The sequence below is a fragment of the Phyllostomus discolor genome, chromosome 1 (assembly GCF_004126475.2).
Source record: "Phyllostomus discolor isolate MPI-MPIP mPhyDis1 chromosome 1, mPhyDis1.pri.v3, whole genome shotgun sequence".
Lineage (NCBI taxonomy): Eukaryota > Metazoa > Chordata > Mammalia > Chiroptera > Phyllostomidae > Phyllostomus > Phyllostomus discolor.
In genome coordinates this window covers 2,482,440-2,504,853 of record NC_040903.2, presented here as the reverse complement: position 1 = coordinate 2,504,853, position 22,414 = coordinate 2,482,440, and the positions used below count along the sequence as shown (strand labels likewise).

Here is a 22,414-nt window from a genome sequence, read left to right as displayed (position 1 = left end):
CACAGAGAGACACGTGGGCCCTGCGTTCCAATGCCCCCAGCCCAGTGAGGAGAGGGGCTGCTGGAGCAGGGTGGGGGGCAGCATGTTCTGCATGGGGGTCAGGGCAGGCTTCCTGGAGGAGGAGGCACTTCACTGCACCAGGGATTAAGTAGCATTTCATTAAGTTCAGCACGTGAGTACTGAGTGTCCAGCCTGTTCTGGGCAGCGGTGATTCAGTGACGACTAAGCCAGCCAGGTCCCGCCCGTGTGGGCTTTGCATTTGCCCGAGGCAGAGGGCCGCCCAATGCAAACGTAATGAAATCCGTTCAGCGGCAGCGAGCGCTGTGCAGGGTTTCGGACAGATAGCGTCCTGCCCGGGACCGGGTGTCCGAGTGGCCTAGGAGCCCGCCATGCCATGTGGGTGTCCACAGCAGCGCGACTCCCAGCAGCCCCAGGAGCCGGCAGCTGGCGGGCGGATGAACTCAACGCGGTCTGTCCGTGAAATGGAATATGCCGAGGCCGGGAAAAGGAACGCGGCCCCGACACCTGACCATGATGGGTGACCTCTGCAAACACGATGCCGAGCGAGGGAGCCAGGCCCAGAAGAGCGCAGAGGGCCTGGTGCCGCCGCCCCTGTGCCGTGGGCGGGGCAGGCGGGACGATCCGTGCAGACGGAGAGTGGACCAGCGGCCTCCGGGGGCGGGGCCGGGGTGGGGTGGGGGTGGGGCCGACGTCTACTGGGGGTGGGTTTTCTTTGCCAGGCGCTGAAAATGCTACAAACGAACACAGTGGCGCCTGCCTGCGCGGCGACGCTGGGGGTGCACCGAGAGCGGTTGGATTGTCACTTTAGATAGACCCGCTGCGTGGGGTGCGGATTTTGGCTCCAGAAGCTGCTGAGAGGGCGGGTGTGTGTTGTGGCTGCAGTGCAGGGCTGGGGAGGCGGTGTGGGCTGCGGTGAGGAAGCAGGGTCAGCGCGGGCCGGGCGGGGCAAGGCTGCCGCAGGGGCGGGGCAGAGCTGGAGCGGCAGGAGAGGGGTGCAGGGCTGCGAGGGTGGAGGTGGGTGTGGACCTGCCCGGGTGGGCGGGGGCGGGCCCAGCAGGGGGGCCTCCCCGAGGGTGCTCTCGGGATGGGCCTGGGAAGATTTTTCTGCAGGGGAAGCAAAGGGAGACGGAAACCCGTCCCTCCTCTCCCGCTGCTCCGCCTTAGCCGGCTCCCAGCTGCCCTGTGCGGCTTCTCGCCATCTCCTGCTGGTGCAGAGCCCCACCGGGGTGTTGGGGGGAGGGGTCCCCAACCGCACCCCAGGGTGCTGAGATCCCAGGGCCCCGAGCTCCGAACTGACCAAGATTCAGTGGAAAACCCGGACTCAGGTCCCCATTGAGCACACCAGCCACGTGTGTTTTGGGCCTTGCGAGGAGAAAGGTGCAAGAGAAAGGAACCCTAAAATCCCCGAAAGCCCCCTGCCCCAGAGCGAACCCCGCCCGAGCTCCGCACCACCCCCTCCCCGCTGGTCCTCCGAGCGAAGCCGAGAGCCCCGCGTGCAGTGTGGGATTCTCCCCGCTGTGCACCTAGCGCTCTGTTTTCCTCCGCGGTGGGAATCCTGTGGAGACGCCAGGAGACGGTGCGGTCCCGTCATTTCTTCGTCCTTCTCCTGTTGTGTCCCTGGAAAGAGCCTCGTTTTTAAGTTATAAACGGTTGTATGGACACGCCTCACCCAAATCAACACCTGCCGGATGGAGCTCCTTACCCACGCATGTGTCCGGTGATGTCCCAGGACGGGGCCCCTGACAGGGCGACCCCGTGCCAAAGGTCAGGAGCCTCCCCTGCACTGGCTGCCTAGTCCTGCAGACGCTCTCCCGAGAGGCCTACGGGTGCATTCCAGAGGCACGGGGTGGCTCGTGCCTGATAAGCTCCCAGGGCAGATGCCACACGCCCTTTCTGTCCCCTCACAGGACGGGCTGGGCTCGGGAAGGGACGGCCCACGGCCTGGCTGGTGGCCGCTCAGGAGTGGCCAGGGGCGTCAGCCGGGGCGAAGTGTCAGCAGCTGGGGTGTTGGCTCCTTTATCTGGGGGATAAAGGACCACCCGCAGCTCTCGGTGGGTGCCATCCTGGTCAAAGGGTTAAGTCCTGGGGTCTCTGCGGGCCCAGCCCGGCGGGGAATCTACTGCCATTGGCCCCCAACAGGCGGAGGGTAGCTGGGCCTCTGCGGGCACACGGGCTCCTGGCCGGAAGCCGGGAGGCCGCGCAGGATGAAGAAGAGCTGTGGCCCTTCCCCTGGGCCCACTGACCACTGACCCAGACGGCCGTCTGTCTGTCTGTCCCTTTCACAGTCGCTGCTCAGGTCGAGACCCGCTGGCTCCGTGTGTGTGTGTGGGTGTGGGGGGGATCTTGCCCGTGAAGAGTTCCTGGCCAGGCCCGGCTCAGTTTGGAGCGGCTGGGGTGGCGCCACACCAGCGTCTTAGGGCCCCCTGGGAAGTGCCAGGGCGTGGGCTTCTCCGGCTCTCACCCCTCGCTTTGGGGCCTCCCCGCCGCCAGGATCACAGGCATCCTGACCGGGTGGCAGGCATGCTGCCCTTTGCTGCGTGGGTGTTGGGCCTCAGAGGGGCGGAGCTGAGAGAGCCGGCGTGGCGGATGGTCGAGTGCACCACGGTGGCGCCTCGATGAGCGTGACCTCAAGATCCACACACGACACCTGCCCGCCCGTGCACACGCACTCAGGACACTGGCCAGTGGGTCGGCTCAGGTCCCAGTGGGCACGACACCTGCATCTGGGCAGCTCCTCCGGGCGCCGCCCAGAGCTGGACCCCGGAGAGCACTGGTGCGCGGGCGAGCCGCAGCGCAGCCTCGTCACGTCACTGCTGTCAGCTGCCGTCAGCTGCCCCGGGGGGCGGGTTCATCCGGTCCATCATCTCGACAGCCCCCCGGGGTTCTGGTCCCGAGCTCTTAATTTGCCTGCCTGCCTTGACTTGCGGTCCATGACCTTTAGACTCTGGCTCTGCTCCAACATTTCAGTTGCGCCCTCGGCGCCGGGGCCCCCGCTGGGCCAGCTGCTGCTGTCCCTGTGGGAGGCGGTGTGCTGTCCGGCCACCTGCCTTCCCTCCGCCCTGCCTGCGGGGAGCAGCGGCCCCGTTGTGGACCAGGCGCTCAGGTTGGCGCCGCCTTGTGGAGCACCTCACCCCGCGGGGGGGGGGGGGGCACCAGGTGTGGAGTTGAGGCCGGCAAGGCTCTGACCACCCCTGCCTGGGGCGGGGTGCTGGGTCCGCTGGGGACCTGCTGCCTGGCTGTGGAGACTCACTGTAGGGCACCATGCTGGTGTCTTCCGCAGGACAGGCCGGTCTCTTTGTGACAGCCCCGTGGGGTTGGCACTCTCGTCCCCCCCCCCACCCCCCCCCGGCACAGAGAGGAGACGCCGGGCCTTGGGGCTTCGGGGCTGTGGGTCTGGGCCTGGGCTCACACACCTGGAGGGCAGGGCTGGGGGGTCGGACCCAGGAGTCTGAGGGCACAGCTCCCTGTGCAGGTGCACAGGTCAGGCACAGGTGTGGCTCTGCCCGCCGGGAGGTACAGGGTCCCCAGTGCCTGCAGCGGGAGGCACCCCAGGGGGAGGCACCCCAGGCGTAGGCACTGTGTGTGGGGGGGCTGGGGCTGTGCCGGGAGGGGTGGGCCCAGGGGACGGGAGCCCTGTGAGCATATCAGGGTGACCGGGACAGCGTCTCTGGTCACCACTGAGCCCCCGCTCCGTGGTGGACAGACCTCAAATGCAGCTCCCACAACCTTTGCAGTGGCCCCACGGGGCTGTTCCGTCACCCACCCCCAGGACAGGGCCCGGGGTGTCCCTGAGGCTCACACCCCGTGAGTTCAGGGCGAGAGCAGACACCGGCTGCTGTGGGGGTGGGTGTGCAGTCAGGGGCCCGGAGGAAGACTCGGGATAAGGATGGTGGGCACCGCACGGTGGGCACCTCCTGGACGGGGCGTCTTAAAGCCCCTGGATAGTGTCGGCGAGCCCTCCCTTTTGTGAGTTGGATCTGCTTTCCTGGTGAGTCAGAGCTTGCTCTGCAGCCTCTGTCCTGCGTGTGAGTTCCCCTCGGGGCTCTGCCCGTCGGAGCCTCAGGCCAGGCTCTGCCTCTGCGTGACTCAGTTTCCCCATCTGTTTCCCTGTCTGGCAGTGCTTCCTTCTGTCCGAGGGTGGTTGTGAGGGTCGGAGAGTGAAGTGAGAGACACCGTTCCGTGTTCCTCTTAGGCCGAGGTCTCCTCGCCTGTGAAACTCGGTGGCTGGACCTCAGGGGCAGGGCAGGAGGGGGCGGGAGCGTGCCTGCTGTGGGCCGCATGCTCACGGGCGGGCCTGGGCGCCTTGGTCCTGGGCCGGGGAAGGGAGTGCTGGCCCCCCGCCGCTCCCCCAGGGCCCCCTCCCCCCAGGAGCTGGGGGACAGGGGCAGGGACTCCGAGTTCCGGCTGGGAAGGCGACCCGGGATCGGGCTGTCCCTGCAGCGGCGGCTTTGTCCATTGCCCGCACGTGCGTGGGTCCCTCCGCTAGCTCGACCTGCTTTCGAGCTGCCCAGGGCCTCGGGCGACAGCGCTGGCCCGGCTGGTGCAGGGACGCTGCCCCCCCCGCCCGGCCAGCGCTTTTTTCCGAGTCCCCGAGAAGCGGACGGCGTTGCCCACGCAGCGGTCTGTGCTTAGGGACCAAGCGGGCTTTGAGTTACGTCCGGCGCCGCTGGGGAGTGCTGGCCGGGCGACTTCTAGGAGGACCCTTGCCTGGCGGCCCTGCACAGGGGCCTCTGTTGGGGCGTCCCGGGCAGCTGTGTGGCAGCGCACCCCCGGGGCCTCCGGGGCTTGGAGGAGACCCCGCCCCACCCTCCAGCGTGGGCCAGGGCGCCCGAGCCTCTGTATGCCTGGTGTCACGCGTGTGGCCGTGGCCCGGCCGGGCTGTCCTGGCGCCTGGGCCTCTGTTAGCTGCATCCTGGCCGGAGGGGAGACCCTGGGCATGTCCCCTCGGCCGGCCGCTTCTTTCCATGCGGGCTCTTCAGTGACCCTCAGAGCAGAGCTCCGGGGCAGGGACGCACTTTGCAGAATGAGCCGTGAGGCTCGGAGAGGGTGGGCCCTTGTCAGAGGTCGCCCAGAGTCCTGTGGGCCTGGCCTGGGGCCTGTGCCCCGGCTCCCGGCCACCCGCAGGAGCGTCTCTGGTGTGAACAGGGGGCCGGTGGGTGGGAAGCCCTCACTGGAACCCTTAGAGGGGAGTGTCTGGGTAACCGGGCCCCTTGGGGGGCAGCGCCTGGGGAGGAGGGTGGTGGTGAGTGCCCAGGTGAGCCCCCAGGGCCATCGGGGTCCAGTCTGGCTGCCTGTGTGGCCGCTGAGAGGCCAGGCCCTGGTGGGGTGAGGGTCGGGCTGTGCCCCTTGGGGTGGGTCAGGGAGCAGGTGGAGATCGCTGCAAAGGCAAGACCGCCCCCACCCACGTCTGGATTCCAAGGGCAGCTCTCGTGCTGGGTGAGCCCCGGGCTGTCGTGCGGCCAGAGCCAGACTTTGACTGGTAGCCGGCGGGAGTGGCCTCGGAGCACCGGCCGCAGGTGTGGCCAGGCCCCGAGTCGTCCCCACGCTCCAGCTGTGTGCAGGTGCAGTCCTTGGGCGGGACCCAGGCGACCTGAACCCCCTCCTCTGTGGTCCCCTGTGGAGAAGGGGTGCGCTGTGAACCCACAGGGGAGCAAGCACCTGCTGCACACGCATACACCCAGTCTTCCACGCGTGTGCTGGCGTGCGGCGGAGGAAAAGGATCCGAGAGGGAGGGGTAGGGAATGCCGGAAAATGGAGGTGGCTGACATTTTCGGTTCAGGGGCCAGAGAAGCGCTCACTCTCAGGGTGACTGGGAGAAACTCTGCGAGGAAGGAAGGTGGCGGGATGCGTCATGGGCTCTGGGGGTGGGGTGCGGCGGGGGCAGCCAGTGCAGAGGCCTGGAGACAGTTTAACAGGGGCTTTAGCTTGAAGGCAGTCTCCCGGCCCCTGGAAGCGAGAAGCAGTGTGGTTCTCTAGGTGACACAGCTTCGCTGGGGCCAGTGGGGGGCCCGTGGCACGGCTTGGCGGCCCCGACAAAGCTGGCTTCGGTGGCCACCCGGTTGAGGGTGGCTATTTTAGCCACCACGGGAGGAAGTAGAGCTGGGAGGTTCCCGACAGGCAGCGAGTGCCTTGGCACCTCCATCTTGGTCCTCGGTGAGCCCAGCCTGAACCAAACCGGCTGCAATGAAAAGAGACCACCTCTGCCCAAGGCCCAGGGAAGGCGCCCCGTCCGCGGGCCCCTGCCGCACATGGTGTATCTGGTCATTGAAAGAAGGCCTCCTTCTGCGGGCCCTTCCCTGTCACGGCCGCAATCCCCCGTGGCGCTGAGACGACCCGCCCACGTGTGTGTCAGTGGCGCTGCCCCGGGGAGCAGCCGGAGCGCCGGGTCAGGGTCTGACTCCGGCATTCAGGGCTTCCTGTCTTCGCGTCTTTCCTCCGCGCATCAGCTGCGCTGAATCGCTGCTCTGCACCAGGCACTGCGCTCAGTGCCCCGGGTGCTGTTGTGAGCCCGCGTCCCGGCGCGTCCAGTCCCGGGTCTCATTCTCTCCGAGCCTCTGCTGTCCCTCCGCAAGGGGCCAACTCCCAGCTCGGGGCACTTGCAGGAGTTCCCGTGGGATGGCGGGCGAGGAGGCTCGTTGGAAGCCGCGGAGGGCTGGAGGGGCGGAGCTTGTGCCCGTCTCCTTGCGCAGCAGCGTGGACGGTGTGAGGGCAGGATTCCTCACCAGGATCACCTGAAATGCCGTTGTTGGGGGTCGCTGCTTCTAAATCAGGGAAGGAACCAGTGAGAGAATGCGGGGTGGAGTGTTAGGGGTTTCAAAGGAGCGAATGGGAGGTGGAGGGGGGCTCGGTGAATGCCCGCCCTCCAAGGGGTGCGATGCATCCTCTCGGGAACCAGTGTCCCTCCCGACCCCCTGGCAACAGAGAGCCGTTTCTGTGGAGTCGTGGCCGGGACGCGGGGTCACGTCCCCGGAGGCAGAGCGTGGTTATGTAACCTGCCTGCTCAGTGAACCGGACGCTGCACTCGGAAGGATGAATAGCGATTGCATTAACGCGGATGCTTGCGCCCGGGGCGAAACGGCTGTGACTGGGAGAGGGGGTGGTGGAGGGGGCGGGCGGGGCGGGGGAGTCTTTGTGCAGGAGCCACAGAGGCTTTAGGTGTTGCGGGTGGCGCCCTTTGCTGCGGCTGAGACCGAGCGCGGGCCCCGCGGGCTCTCTGAACAGGAAGTGCCGGCGCCGCCCTCCTTCGGGGCAGCAGCTGGGGTCCCAGGGAGGCGTTGCGTCCCATCGGCCTCCTGTTGGCCACTGGCTGGTGCGGTCAGCCCAGAGCGGCTGGGGTGCTGTGTGGCGTGAGGGGGGCTGTGTGCACATGCGCGTGAGTGTGTGTGTGTGCGCAGAGGGCGGGGCGGCGGTGTCAGCTGGGCCTGGCACAGTCATAGGGGGAGCACGTGTCCTCACCTGCGAGAAGGCGCGGTGTGATCAGCACAGCGCCCTCTGCTGTCCGGGTGCTGTAGGTGCATTTGAATCCAGCTCCCGCGGCCTCCTCGCACCCCAGTCTCCCCCAGCCCTGGCCTCTCAGGGCCTCCCCGGGTTGGATCCGAGGAGGCCGGGCCCTCTGGGTCCTTCCTGGCAGAGTTCCCAATTTCTTTTCCCCCTCCGCCCACTGCCCCTCGGTATTGCGGCCTCCTCTCCCCGGCCTCCTATGGCAGGTCACTGGCCCTCAGTGCCGGGAGCCTGGTGCCCCGCCAGGCCTGGGGTCAGCCAGACGGCGAGGCCGGGGTTCTGGTCTTCCGGAAGGAAAGATTCACTCCATAGACTGACCGCGTGCCGCGAAGCCAGCAGGACTCCACTGGCGGCCGCGGAGCCCAGTGCGGGCCCAGAAGTGGGGAAGGGCTCAGCCGGGAGCAGGCAGCAGGAGGGCGCAGGGCTGAGCTCCCCGGGAAGTCGGAGTGAGGAGGCCATGGGGACAGGTCCAGGGTGCGAGCCCCGCCGGGACGAGCTGCCACTGCCCGCCGCTGCCCTGGTGGTGGTCTCGTGGGGACTCTTGGAGTTTAGGAGACGCAGGGCTGTGGGGGAAGAGGCAGGGGCAGCAGGGCAGTGGGGGGGGGGGCGTGCTTCCCGAGGGCAGCGCTACGGGCCCTGTGTCTCCAGGACTTTATCTCTCTCGCGCAGGTGGGCACCTCAGGCGGGTTTCAGCAGAAAAGTCTCGGGCCGTCCAGGTGTGTCCTTCCCGGGTCTGGTCTCCCGGGGTTGGCCGTCCCCAGGGCAGGGGTCATGAGTCTGTGCAGCTGGTCCTGGGGCAGCCGTGGTGATGTCACTGTCTGGTTTTGCTGCTTGTCTGGGCCTGGAGCTGGAACACAGCTGAGGCCTAGATGGTGTCTGCAGGGAGCAAAGGTCAGGGGTCCAAACTGGAAAGGTCGCCCTGGGGGTGAGATCCTTGTCGTCCAGGTTTTGCAGGCTGCTCGGGCCCGGGGCTGGAAAGGACCTTGGTGACCCTCTGCCCCTGGCCCGCCGTCCCCACCCTGCCCATACCAGGCCCGTGTGGGATGTTGCAGGGAGGGGGGAATGGGCCCCCACACTGCTCCTTGGCAGCGTCCTTGTTGTCATCTCTCCAGCCTGTGGCCCTTTCCTGCTTTCAAGACACTTTCTTGACATGGCGTCCCCCTTTCCTTCTTCCCTGCTGGCCCCGCGTCCCTCCGCTCGGGGCCCAACCTGCTGCAGCCGGTTGCAGGGAGCCCCCCACCCTACTTGCAGGGCCCAAGGGGACCCACTGGCAGCTTCTGGGCTTCTGCAGAGGGGACAGAGGCCAGCAACAAGAGCCAGGGACAGGGCGGGGGCTGAGGTGCCTCGACCTCCCTTGCTGAGGGTCGCCCATCCCCCAAACAGCTGCCCTGCTGACAGGCAGGCCTGAGCTGCCGCTCCCCTCCTGGCCTGCCCCCACCCCCTGGCAGCCGTGTCTCCTCCTCCGTCTCTCCTGATTGATTTCCTGGAAGGCTCTGGTTTCCCACTCCGGGTCTTCCTGACCCCTGTGGCCTCCCCCAGGTGCACATGGGCCCCAGGTCGCCGTCCCCCTGCAGGCTGGTTCCCAGTGACTGTGCTGGTCACAGTCACTGATAGGGACGGGACTCAGGGCACACGTGGGGCTGTAGGAGGGGCCTTCCCGGGCGGGCTGCGCTGTGCCTGCCTGGTCTCCGGAGTTTCTGCCCCGGGAGGCGGAGGGCAGGGCTCCGGCTGCCAAGGCCCGAGACCACGCTGCCCGCCCCCCCCCCCCCCCCCCCCCCCCGCTAGTCAGCGAGGCGGCAACAGAGGACAGAAGTGGCTCCTCGATCTCTGTGTCTTTGCGGCTCGAGGCCGACGACGCAGCCTCACTATCTTGTCGAGCTGTTTTGGGAGGAGAGGCGCTGCTCCTCAAATTGTAGGACCCAGGGTCCCCTGAATCGCTTCCCTCGCCTGTGGTTGGGACGGGCCCCCACGGGGTTCCAGACAGACACCTGGTCCCCACATGCTGGACGTGGGTGCTGGTTAGAGCTCCAGCCACTGTCCCACCTGCCCCCCCGTGTGTGGGGCCTGGACGAGGGGCTCGGCCTCTCCAAGTCCCACGCCGCCACCCCCCCCCCCCCCCCCCCCGGGCCGTGGTGGTGATCCCAGCGCCACCGCGGGGTTGCCTTTGTCCGCAGGGACCGGCGTCTGGGAGCTGCACGTAAGGCCCGTCCCGGTGGGGGCGGGAACACCGGAGGGCTTCCCTGTCTTCAGGTTCTCCTTCTGCAAGGAGAGTTGTACCAGCACATCACCGCGAGGGTCCCTTCCCGGGGACCCGTCATGGGTGTGCCGTGCCACGCGATGCCGTCCCGGCTGCCCGTGGGGAGGACGGGTGGACTCTTGTTTGCCAGGGCACGCCGGCGGGCGAGGCGGTGGTTAGACGTGGTTATCTGCCCTGCGCCCTGCCCTGTGTCACTTCTCCCTTCGAGCTCTCCGGCCGCGACGGGCGGAGGCCGGAGGCCCGGAGCCCTGCTCCGAGCTGTGCGCCCGCTCGCTGTGCCCTGCTCGGGCCCCAGGCCGGGTCATGCCGGGCCACCGAAACACCATCTCCTCTAGGGGCCCTGCCTTCTCAGCCCTGGACCTGCCCGGACCCTGCAGCTGTGAGTGAGTGGCCGACTTCTCCCGGGAGAGGCGGCGGGGCGACCACCCAGCGACGGGAGAAGCTCGGAGGCGGAGGCTGGGGCAGGACGTGGGGTTTCGGACGCAGCTGGATAAAATCCAGGAGATTCAGTTACGTTTTGATTTCAAATGAGCAACAATAATTTTTTTTTGTATAAGGATGTTCTGTGTGATACTTGGGATGCACTTACATTAAAAACATCACTTGTTGTGCATTTGAACTTCAAACCCCAGCGCTGCATGGGGCGCACTGGCCCGGGGCGCCGCCCCGCCATCTGCTCTCTGCCTGGAGCGCAGCTGTGGCTGTGGGCTCGGTGTCCGGGTCTGCTCCGTCTGCGGCCTGCCCTCGGCAGCCCGGGCCGGGCTCCTCGCAGAACCGCCCGGTGCCCCTGCCACGGGGCGCCGGTTCCTTCCGGCTGCACTCACTGTGCCGGGCGGCGGGGCGCAGGGGGGCAGTGGGACTCACAGGCACCCTGAAGCCCCCTCCGCCCTGCCCTTCACAAGCCCATCGTTTCCCTGGAACTTGAGACAGCACATGGCCGACCCTGTCCCAGCCTCAGCCCTGAATGCGTGTCTGTGTGCCCTGGCCTTGCCACCCCCATGTCACTTACCCACGGCTCCGCGCCCAGAAAGCGCTGGCCGGACGGGGGCTCCCCGGGAGCCTGGCAGCAGGCCGGCTGTGCCACAGTGTGTGCCGGGGGGTTCTGGAGGTGCCGGGCCCCGGTCCTCTGAGGTCCTGGTCAGCTGGGGGCTGCGGCTGGGCCCGAGCCTGCCTCCAGGGACCTCGTCTCATGGTGCGAGGCCTGGGTCCAGCCTGACAGCACCCCTGTGCGTCTGGGGACCGCAGGCAGTGTCTGGTGTCTCCACCCTGGGGCTGCTCTCTGGGTCACAGAATCGGCAGGGGCTGGGGTTTGGATGTAGGTCTTGGATTTGGGCAAAGTTGGGGCCTGGGGTGGGGAGACCATATTCATCCCACCCCTGCCCCCCCCCCCAGCAGACCTAGCAGGAGGCCTGAGGCTCAGAGGAAAGGGTCCCGGACTCCAGCCCCAGCTTTGGTGACTCACTGTGTGCTCAGGGGTGAGCCTGCGGTCCCGCCCACGGCAGGACTTGTCCAGGCAAAGGATCCAGGGCACCTGGAGCAGGTGGCCAGGGCGAAGTCTGGGGACACCAGCTGCAGACACCCGAGGGCCCCTGTCCCTGGAGTCACACAGGTCCTGCCCTGAAGGCCACAGCCCGTGGGAAGTGTTGTCCTCCAGGCTGGCCACATGGGCGCCCTCTGCCTGGCACTTTCCAAAACTCCACCCCCGCCCCCAGGAGGCCGTGCCACCCCCACAGCAGCAGGGCCAGAGGACCCCCCCCCTCCAGCTCCAGGTGCAGCCCTTCCCCTGCACAGAGGCTGGTGGCCCGCCTGATGGGGTTCTGGCAGAGCAGGGTGGTGTGGGTGGGGTGCCCAGAGGCCCAGGGCCAGAAGGAAAAACACTGTTTGTGCTGACTCATCACCTCCCTGTCGGCCGAGTCCCCCCTGTCCTCCGTGTTGCCCCTGCCATTCTGCATGGCAGGGAAGGAGGTTCCCATCCTGGAAGCACCCGAGGAGGGGAGGCTGTGCCAGGGAAGAAGGGCGTGTTGCCCTCCAGCACCTGGCCTTTGCCGGCCCCCCCATGAACTTCCGTCCCCGGGCGGAGGAGGCCGGCTCGGCTGCGGCCCCAGCAGAGCGGCGGAGACGCCTCCGCTTGGAACACGTCTTGGGGGAGAGGGTTTGTCTGGCTCCAGCTTGGACCCACCCGGTGATTTATCTCCAGATCGCTCCGGGGACTCGAGCGGCAACCCTTCCCGCCGCCTGCGGCTGTGACGCCACGCTCGTTGGGGAGCTGAGACAGTCCGCTGCCGGCCCGGGGGCGGCCTGCCTCCGCATGTGGAGTGCGGGGTGCCGGCCGGCCCCCAGCGCGCTTTCCAGGGCCCTGCGCCCTCGGGACCAGCGAGGAGCGGGACTCGGGCCCCAGGTGGGCTGGGCCTGGGCGCCGCACCCCGTTCTGAGCACGCAGGGCTCCGTCGGACCCCCTGGGAAGTCCGTGAGGCCTGGAGACCTGCCTCTGGTCTTCTGCCCCTGTGCCCTGCCCCCACCACGGCCTCCCCTCCGTGGGCGCCCCGTCTGCCACCCCTGACTCTTATTTCAACAACTAGGGCAACTAGGGCGCCGCGGTGGCGGCCACAGCAGCACCGTGTGCTCCGACCGGCGTGCTCCGCCGAGCGCAGGGTTCCGGGGTGCCGGCGAGGGAGCCCGTGCGCCTGCGCAGGCGCATCAGCAAGGCCGGGACGCTGGCCAAACCCTGGGCCCTCTCGTTGGCCAACCGGTTTTTGTTTTGTTTTGTTTTGTTTTGTTTTGCTTAAAGAAGAAAAACTTCAATAGCACACTTGTAACGAAGAACGGGGTACCGAATGGGACCGCTGGGACCCGCACTCACGGCTCACTTCTCAGTGGGTGTGTGCAGGGCGGGGTGGCCTGCGCCGCGGCGGCGGGGGCAGAGGGTCGGGAGGGAACGCGCTGTAGAAACAGCAGGAGTGGCTTCCAGGCCCCCCGCCCCTGGGTGGGAGGGGGGAGGCAGCCGTGGGAACCCAAGGTGGCCACGCGCCTGGCCCCGAGCTCAGGCTCCCGTGGGTGTGGGTGGGGATGGTGGCCCTGTGCCCCAGGGAAGCGGAGGGCGTGTGGACTATGGGGTCAGGGGGAGGCGGCCATGCTGCCCCCCCCCCCCCCCCCTCAGGAGTTCTGCAGGAGCCGGGAAGCGAGCCCCTCTGGTCCCAGGTGTCACCCTCCCTGACCTGCACAGCGGGGTCCCTACACCAGAGAACCGGTGGGGCCCTAGCAGCCCCCCCCCCGCGTGGTCGGGGGGAGGGTCTGGTTCTTCTGACCCCGCGTGGTGGCGGCGGCGGTGTCGGGCCTGGTGTGGGATCTCGGGTGCAGAGCAGGTCGGTTCGTTCTGCCTCGTTTCGCTTCCCTCGGAAAGAACTTGGGCCCGGGACCTGGGTTCAACGCCCGCTGCCCCCACCCGCACCACCCCACTTCTCCCGGAGCCTCGATCTCCTCGTCTCTGAGCTGCGACTGCACTGGCACCGCCCGCCGCGCGGGCTCCGTGTCGGAAGCCCCGCCCACCTTGTGGCCTCTTCTCACCGGAACCTGCATTCCTGAGTCTGACCTGCAGGTTCCAGGGTTCCGAGGGGAAAGGTCAGGTGGCCCCGCCCTGCCCACTGGCTCTTTCCCGCTCTTCTTCGAAGTCTGACCGCATACACCTGGCCCCCCCAGGGGCTGTCAGCAAACAGACCCCCAGGCCTGTTTTGTGGCTCCAGGGGGAAGGCTGTGGGGGTGGGGAACGGGGGCAGCGGGCGCTCGGTCAGCGACAGGCCAGGGCTGGCCAGGGGCAGATGGGAGTCTGAGGCTGCTGTTCTGAGGCCCCGGGAGCACCCTTCCTGCCCACGAGAGATGCCACACGTGGTGCCACCGCGTCCCTCCTGCGTGGGCCCGTGGCAGCTGCACACTGACCACCTACGTGGGCATGACGATGACCGTCCGGCACTCCTTCCCGCCACCTGTGCCCCTGCACCCACCGCCTCCACAGGCAGGGCCCTCCCACACTTCTAGGCTTTGCTCATGGCTTCTTCCTCCTCCAGGGAGCCTGCTCTGATCTCCCCTCTCTGGGCGTCTCCACAGCACACCCAGCGTGTCCCCGGGGAGGGAGCGCCGCGTGGGCAGCAGCGGGCACTGTGCTCTGGGAGCCTCAGGTGCCCGTAGGGCCGACCCTGAATTTGCATGTTCCCAGCTGGCGTGTGGGCGCGGGGCGGCGGGGGAGGGGGGCGCCTAGAGACGGCCCAGGGCCAGCAGGTTCGAGCCGCGGCGCACCGCGCGGCCGGGGTTCTCAGAGGGAGTCACCCAGGGTGCCCGAGAACCGCACACTGTGCGTGGGCCCCGGCCTCTGCCGTTTTGCGCGTAGTGGAAGCTTTAGTGTTTCTGGGTGATGAGATCCATCGTCTTTCCTGTGGAAAACTTCGAGAAGAAAATCACTGGAATGAATAAACAATACAAGATTTGTACCCAAACATTCCTTTAAAATATAATGGAAAACATTTCTCCAGGCCTCACAGCGTCTTGGATGTTGGGCCGGCCCTGCACGGCGTCACGAAAGCAGCCGGAGAAGCGAACGGGTTAGAGTTCTCGGGGGTGTTTCCTGCACGTTTTCTCCGGAGGGTCGGCGGGACCAACACGGGGGTGTGCGAAGGGCTGGGGGGGGGCGGCAGCCCTCTCCGCTCACGGATGGAAAGGCCGAGGTCCTGGTGCCGGGGCTCGGGGTGCCTCGAGGTGCCTGGGGTCCCCGGGGCCGGTCCCGAAAGGACGGCGGAGGTCTGGCCGTGCTGCCCATGGCTGGCAGGTGGTGGCTAAGTGCCCGCCCTCGCTGGCCTCAGTCTCCTCTCCTCACAGCCGGAGACGGCAGTGCTGATCCCCCCGGAGGACAGCTTTGGGGTCGCAGAGGTGCGTGGGCGAGTGCTTTGTGAGCCCTTCCATCGGCTTCTTCTCACTGGCATCCGGCCCCAGGACAGTGCTGTCTCAACCCCAAAGGCCCCGTCCCTACTGTCGCCTGAAAAGCCCAACCCCTGGGCAGGGGTGTCAGGAGACCTGGGGCGGAGGCCCGGCTGGGAGGCCCGCGCTCCAACCCTGGCTCAGCGGCTGTCTCTGTGTGGCCAGCTCCCGGGACGGGCACCCACCTGCCCTCCCTCCTGTGAATCAGGGCAGCCCCACGACCACGCCGGCCAGCCAGGGCGGGGCTGGGAGAAGGAGAGGTGGGGCGAGGGGGTGCCGCAGGGGGTCGCAGGCTGGAGAGCGCTCGGCCGTGTCTGGCGGTGCTCTGGGCGGTGCGCCGGGTGGCGTGGGGCCCTGGGAGGCACTCGGACTTTGATGCTGCGACATCGGGGGTGCGACCTGCCTGTGTGACTTTGGGCAGGTGCCTTGCCCTCTCTGGGCCTTCAGCGTCTCACCCGTGAAACAGGATGGAGGTCCTTCCTTGACGGTTCCCTGGGAGAATACGGCCTGCACCCGGCGGTGCCTGGCGTGGGGTTGCCCACCTCACCGATGAGGAGGGCAAGGTGCAGAGGGGAGGGGGCCCACTGGAGGCCTCACAGGCAGGGTGTGGGGGAGCCGGACTTGCACCCAGGTCCCCCTCCCCGCTGCGGTCCCGGTGTGTGTGAGCAAAGCAGGAAAGCTCTGGGCCCCGCAGGCCCAGGCTCACCCCCGACGACATGCTCTGTGCGACCTGCAGGCCCCCGTGCGGGTCTCGGCCCAGGGCCGGCGCCGGCCAGGGCGAGTCCGGCGTGAGAGGCCTCAGGGCTGCATCTCCCGCACCGCCCACCACTGGGTCTCCCCGACGCCGGAGGGTTCTGTTCTGCGGCCGGTCCAACCGCGGTTAGAAAACCCCCGCAGCCTGTGTCTGACGGGCGCTGCGCCGGCTCTCCGGTGTGGTTTGGAGCCGGCGGGCCGTTCCAGAGACATTGCGTTGTGAGCATTAATAAAAACAGCATGGGTTTGGTGCGTTTCCATAGAGACTCCCTAAGATTTATGTCCCCGAGACGTATCTTTGGATCCCGTGGAAGAATTATCTTCCAAACCTCCTGGATGGTCTGTGGCCTCCCTGGCCGAGAGGCGAACGTCCGGGGCTCCGGAAGCCCGCCGGTGGCGCGGCGGCCCCGGGCCTTTCACGTCCTCGAGGGGCGAGGCGGCGGGACGGTGGGGCCGAGGAACATTGGGGCGCGTGGGGCTGTTGCCTCTGCAGTTGGGGGTTTTAAAGCGACGCCTGCCTGCTGGACGCAGCAGGCTCCCTCTGGCCTTGCCGCCTGGTGGGCGGCTCCCGTGCTGTCACTGATGGTGGGTGAAAAGACCCGGCCTTTCATCTTGGACCGGGGGCCTGAACCGCCAGGGCCCCACGGGCGGGAGTGGGGACAGTGGGCCGACAGCCAGGGCCACCGGCCGCACGGAACACCGGTGGGGACACGGACCAAGCGTCACAGCGGCCTTGGCCCTGCTCTGTGGCCGAGAGGCCTCAGGCCTCGGTGTAAGAGAGCACTGTGGACCTCCTTCAGTTTTTCATCTGTGAAATGGGAACATTTGGGTCACATTCTTTCAGTTGCAGCCGACAGAGCTCAGGTCAAACTCGAATTTTAAAAAAAAGAGAGGGGGGATATGACTTTGCATAATGGAAAATTCCAGGGGTAGGACACCGAACAGGCCTCAGGCACGGCGTGATCCAGGCTCTCCAACAACATCTGCTGAGCGCTGCCCTATTCTCTTGGTGTGTCTCTGGGCTCTCTGAAGTGAGGGAATTTGTCCTGTGAGGAGCCGTTATCAAACGTTACTAGAGAATCGAACAAACAAGTTGTTTTTTTAGAAGAGAAACATATCCATCAGTGTTAACCGCATGGAAGGCTGTTTGCCAGGCCAGCGCTACTCTTTGCCTTGGCCAGTGGTAGGGCATGTGAAGCTGTGGGGGGAGGGGCATGCTTGAATACCGGTTCCAGTGCAGCATCACCGAGGGTCCCCAGTGCCACGGGTCTGCAGAGCAGCTGGGGTCACCGTGCTTAGAGCAGGCGGGAGGGTGTCTGCCCGGCCCTCGGTGGGCGAGTGTGAGCCTGAGTGTGCGTGTGAGCGCTCCCGGGGCGGGACGCCTGCACCTTCCGTGAGGGTCCGAGCGCACAGCAAGGGAGTCTCTGAGCCTGCACGCCCAGGCAGCCTGCGAGGGGAGGCCAGGGCCTCACTCCTGCGGGGACATGTGGAGGCGGTGACAACCCGACAGACGCCCCGGGCCCACCGCCCGGCCTCCCCTGCTGCTGGTCCCGACACCAGGCGCTCGGGCTCGCTCTCTGCGGGGCCTACGGGGCCTCTGCGGCCTCCGTCCCCGAGACCGCCCGGGCGCGAGCCTTTGGGGGGCTTCTCTGAAGTTCACGTGGCGTTCACCGGCTGGGGCCTGCAGCTGTACGCCTCCGACGGAACAGTCTTGGTTCTCAGTAATTCCAAGGCCAAGGACGGCTGCAGCCAAACACTCTCGTTAGAAAAATTCAGCACGCGGTCCAGCCCATCAGTGAAAAACAGGATTTTAAAGACAAGTAGCCAAACTGGGATTTATCATCCACAACTGGACGTTATCATTTCTGTTGAAACGGTTTCTCCCCTAACATCACGCTCAGAGTGTGTCAGGGAGCCAAGTTAGGACTAACTTGCTGCATGAATCCACTGTCGATAAGGTGGGCCCGGCCTTTGCCCTAAACACACAACGAGACAAGTCACGGGTGACGTGGGCTCTTTCTGCAGCTGCTTCTCTGGAGTCTCCACGCTGAGCGTTGCCCACTCAAGGCCGTGCACCCGCGCCACAGCGCTGCCGCCTGCCCTCGCCTGCAACGCCTGCGGGCGTGGTGGGGTCCTCGGGTCCTCGGGGCCCCCCCAGCGTCTCCGGGGTCTCCCTGTGCCATCTCCCGGGAAGGCAGCCCTCGTCCCTTCCCCAGGAAGGCCGCCGTGCACCGTGCAAGTCGGGTCCCAGGCTTGCAAAGTCAGTCTTAACTCTCTAGTGTCCTGCTCGCGTCCGAGTGTGTCCCGGTCGAGGTTTCGGTGACGACCGGTTGCCGACAGCATCCTGTTATAAGGAGGACAGATTTTTACTGAATGTGTGCGAACACACACATTGCCCTGAAAATATAAGACTCGCCCCTTAAGAGTTCCCAGACGTCCGGAGGCGTGAGGCGGGAGGAAAACGTGGGTCTCAGTGTCTCCTCCGAAGGCACGCTTTGCCAGATCGCCCTGAGTCACGTGTAGTTTAAGAGGAAACAAGTGTCCTTATATCCGGAAAACAGAAGGATGGAAGACTGAGCAGCGTCTCCAGCAAAAGGTCACGAAGAAGAGCTCGGTCCTCCCCGGGGCGCTCAGCCCCAGACAGGGCGTTCCCGTCTGTCTGGGTCCTGTGCCAGCAGCTCACGCGTCTGCCTATTGCCCCCCGGGCTTTGTAAATCTCCATCCGGTGTTCGGGCGTGACCCCAAAGTCCCTCCCAGAAAGGAAACTCTGGTTCAGAGTACGTCGGCACCCTTTGCACGGCCTTCCCGAGGAGGGGCCCACGGGCGAAAGCGTCGGAGTGGAACCCTGGCCGCACCCGACAGCAGAGCTCAGGGCAGCCTGGTGCCAGACCTGGTCCTAACGGACAGGACAGGGAACTCGGCTTGTGTTGGACCAACATTTTAAGGCAAGAATTGCCCATGGGTATTGTATCCGAGTCTCCTGGAGGTTTTGCCTAATCACTGATACGTAATGTCCACTTACTAGCAAGAGATACACACACAGGCACGCCATGGCTGTTTCCTTTGTCGACAGAGCTTTCCCTGCTGTTCAGACAAACTGAGCAGGTCCGAGTAGCTGGAGACCTGCCCCTCGCAAGGGGAGGAAACAGGTTCTTTGAGGGGTTCCAGGGGCCCGTCCGGACACCCCGAGGCTGTTTCCAGTCTGAGGGAAAGGTCTTCCATTAACACTTGAACCTGGGAAGTTTGTCAGACATGCTCGACCCCAAAGATCATACGCCACTATGAAGCCATATTAAATTATCGATTTACCTAAAGTTATAGTAAAGTGCATGTATTATAAATGCAGGTTAGCAAAACTTTAGTGCTTAGAATTCAGAAAATTGTTTTCTGAATAATCAAGGACCTAATCAAGATAGTAGAAAACTTTTAATAAAGCATTGCGTTTTTGCTTTCTGGGTAGGAAACTTTCTATAACATCTTATCTGGAGTAGAATATAGTTTTTAAAAGTCTTTCTTTTTCTTTTTGATAGAGTGAAAAGAACCAAACTCTTGTTCTGTGTTACCTTGCCTTTGATACTTAAGCTCATTTCCTTAATGAGACTCCAGTCCTCGTCGGTGTAACCTTACACGCACCCTCCACGAACCTTCTATGGCCGTCTCGTCCCGCCTAGTTGGTCTCTCCTGACTTGCTCCGAAGGAGCCAGCGGTCCTTTGGGACAAACTTGGTTCTTCTGATTCCTTCAAACTAGGCATTTCCATACTTCACACCTTTTATTAGTAAAAACATACAATTTCCTTCCATCCGAATTACCTATCTGAACTCTTACGAACCTCAATTTTTAGTGACAATTAAAAAGTAAGCAATTAGCAGTTTGCCCGAATTTCTTTAGATTGACACATTTACGAGCACATTCAGTAATTTCTAGAACTGTATTCCCTTGTAACACAGTATGTTCCTGTGGCATGAGGTGTGTTTACTTGCGACCCAAATATCTCTAGTTTCTCTGTAATGAGCAGACAGCAGATAAACCCATGTGCCGTAAATGTTTTTTATTTTATTTATAAATAGTCTAGACATTTAATGGATATTCATCATTTAATTTAGCTAGCAAAAACTTTGAAGTTTCAAGTTACCAAAGAGATTTATAAAGCCCCATTTAACATAATTATTGCTAAACAGTTAACCAAGAAGAAACTTTGAATCCCATTTCCATTGTTTAATTGCTCCTAACAATTAAGTTTGGATTATGCAGGAACATTTTATCAGAGCAAGTTATTTTTCTTGCTGACAGTTTGCAACAGCGATAACACGAGCTTACTGAACTAACAAACCCAGTTGGAATGGAAGTGTTATTTGATGCTGATGGTCTTAAAGGCACGCATACCTGACCCAACCAAACTCTAGCCGGCTTTCCTATCAAAGGTTTTCCAGATCGTGTGATTCTGAAAAGCGTTTGGGTTTGTTTCCATCATATTGTTGAGGAGTCTCATGTAGGTGCTGTTTGTTGAAGCCAGTTACTAGAGCTCCTCTTCATTTCCTTGAACCCCCCACATCCGTCTGGAGGTGGAGAACACCACCTCACACGTGACCGTGAGGCGGACACACGCAGAGCGAGGCGGGCGCCCCGAAGCAAAGCTCCCCGGTTTAGAAAAGAACAGTTGGAGTGAGTTAAATTGATCTGCTCAGATGGCTGAGGTTTTTTTCTCTCCTTTTAATATCTGTGGAGAAAGCCCTTCAGATCTGTGCGCGCCCTCGGCGCGGGCCTCGCAGGCGCGGACGCAGCGGGCGCTTCCAGAAACACCTGGGCGCCCCTCCTCCTTCCGTCTTGGGGTGGGGGCGGGGTGGGGGCGCTACAGGCCGGTGGGCCTGCATTTCTGGTTTCACAAAGACGTGTGCGATGTGGACTCACGGGTCCGGGGTGGGAACCTGGGTGACGTCACCGGCTGGCTGCCGGTCCGACCGCGCGGTCTCCGATGCGCTCCTCCCCCTCGGGCACAGGGACGTTTATTTTAGCTCAGGGCGGGGGCTCCAAATAAAACACTCCCGGCAGGCTCCGTCGTCAGTTTTCAATGTGCCCGAATTTCCTATCAAAAAGTTATTTGATTCTTTCACATGTTGAGTCCAGCGTCGGTTGGGAGGCGCAATGACTGTTCGCGGCACGATCCGACAATGCTGCGGGGTGCCGAGGCCCTCCCGCACCCGTCCCGAGAGCTCGGAGGCCTGTCTCCACGGCAGGATCGGGTGAGACGGATGGGTCCAGCAGGGCGCATGCACCGCACCCGAAGCCCGGCTGGACACCCCGCTCCCCTGATCTCAGCACCTCACGGGCCCACCTCCTCTGCCTGCCTAGTCAGCGGTTCCACGCACCACAGGTCGGGAATTCCCGTCTCAGGGGGCCCCGGGCGTTTCTCTTTGCCCCACTTTTGAGTAAAAGGGTTTTGGGTCCCCTCTGGGGGGTCAAGCCTCAACCCTGACCCGATTTCACAGGCCTGAGGAGCAGCGTGAGCAAAGCGTGTCACATGGTGCCTGGCCGGCTTTCCCCGTGGGGCCCAGCGCCCGCGGGTTTCAGCGGGCGTGTGGAGTGTGCGGGTGAACGGGTGGATGGTGAGCTGTGATGCTGTTCCGGAGGTGCTGTACCCCTAAACCAGGCGGAAAAGCACCTTGCCCCCCAGGAGAGGCAGAGAGAGGGAAAAGGAGAGAGGGGGAGGGTTTAGGGGAAGAGGAGGTCAGAGTGAGAGAACAGGGTAGTGAGGAGGGTGGAACCAGGGAGCCTTCCTGGAAGAGGTGGCATTTCAGCAGGGTCTTGAAGGCTCAAGATACAGGGAATTGCGTGTCCTGCTGAAGCAATAGCCAAAGCAAGTGTGGGCAGTGACAGGCAGTTTGGTTTGGTCTGGCGTGTGCAGGGGTGCGGTGTGAGGGGACAGTGGGAGCCGGGACTGGCCCAGGGCTGGAGCGCAGTGGGAGGCAGCTGCGTGGGGGGTGCGAGCCGGCGCCTGGCCTGGGCACCCCCGTCCTGGAAGCAGGTCTGGCTCCCGAGGGAGCTTGGCCAGGCTCTGGGAGGGCCCCAGAGGCGCCGCCTCCGGCTGGTTGGCCCAGGCAGGCCCTGCAGCCTCGTCTGGGAGCGGCACCGCCCGTCCGCCAGGGCCCGCACGGCCAGGCCAGGAGATGATATTTGTCCAATGCAAATCAGGCCGCAAGAATTTATTTCCCTGTGTTGCTGTTACTCCCTCCTTCCCCTCCATCCCAGGTTGATGAAACGCACGGATCTTCCCTTTAAATAATCCCTCAAAAGCTCTGACTTGCAAATGAGGCCCTGGAATGATCAGCTGTGCATATTCTGCATTAAACACATTCAGTTATTAAGGAGGCGGCAATTGATTATTCGGTTACAGTGGGCCGGGAACCGGGCTCCTCAGCACACTGCCGGAGCCCGCGGGCTGAGGAGTAAGAGCCGGAAGAAGCTGGGTGTCGGGCTGGCCTCCCCAGCAGTGTCCCCTGGCAGGGACAGAGGGGCAGTGGCTGTGGTGGGGACGGGGTCCCCCGGGCGTGGCCCTCCCCGAGTCCTGACCTGGTGGACCGGGCCCCGACAGTCCTTTCCCCGTGACTTGTGTGGATGGGAGAACTTGCAGGATGTGCGAAATGCAAATCACTTTTCATTCCAGGAGAAAAAAAGCAGTGGTGGCAAATATCTTTTATGTGCGTGCAAAATAGATGGGAGGGAGACACAGGGCCCCGGGGGTGGGCGTCTGTGGGGAAGGAGCGTCGGATGGCGTGAACGCCGTGGGGAGGCGATGCGGAAACACAGGATCAGACGCTTCCCCCCCTTTCCACCCAGCCAGTCTGTGCTCCGCGCTCAGCATTCAGGGGCTGGTGCAAAGGCCACCTCCTCCAAGCAGCTCTCCTGATTTCCCTCTCTT

General features: G+C 64.2%; 1 protein-coding gene across 1 annotated transcript in view; it reads left to right on the top strand.

Moving 5' to 3' along the window:
- The window catches only part of SORCS2 (sortilin related VPS10 domain containing receptor 2), a 217,333-nt gene that overhangs the window by 17,534 nt on the left and 177,385 nt on the right, over positions 1-22,414 (top strand). The window lies entirely within an intron of this gene.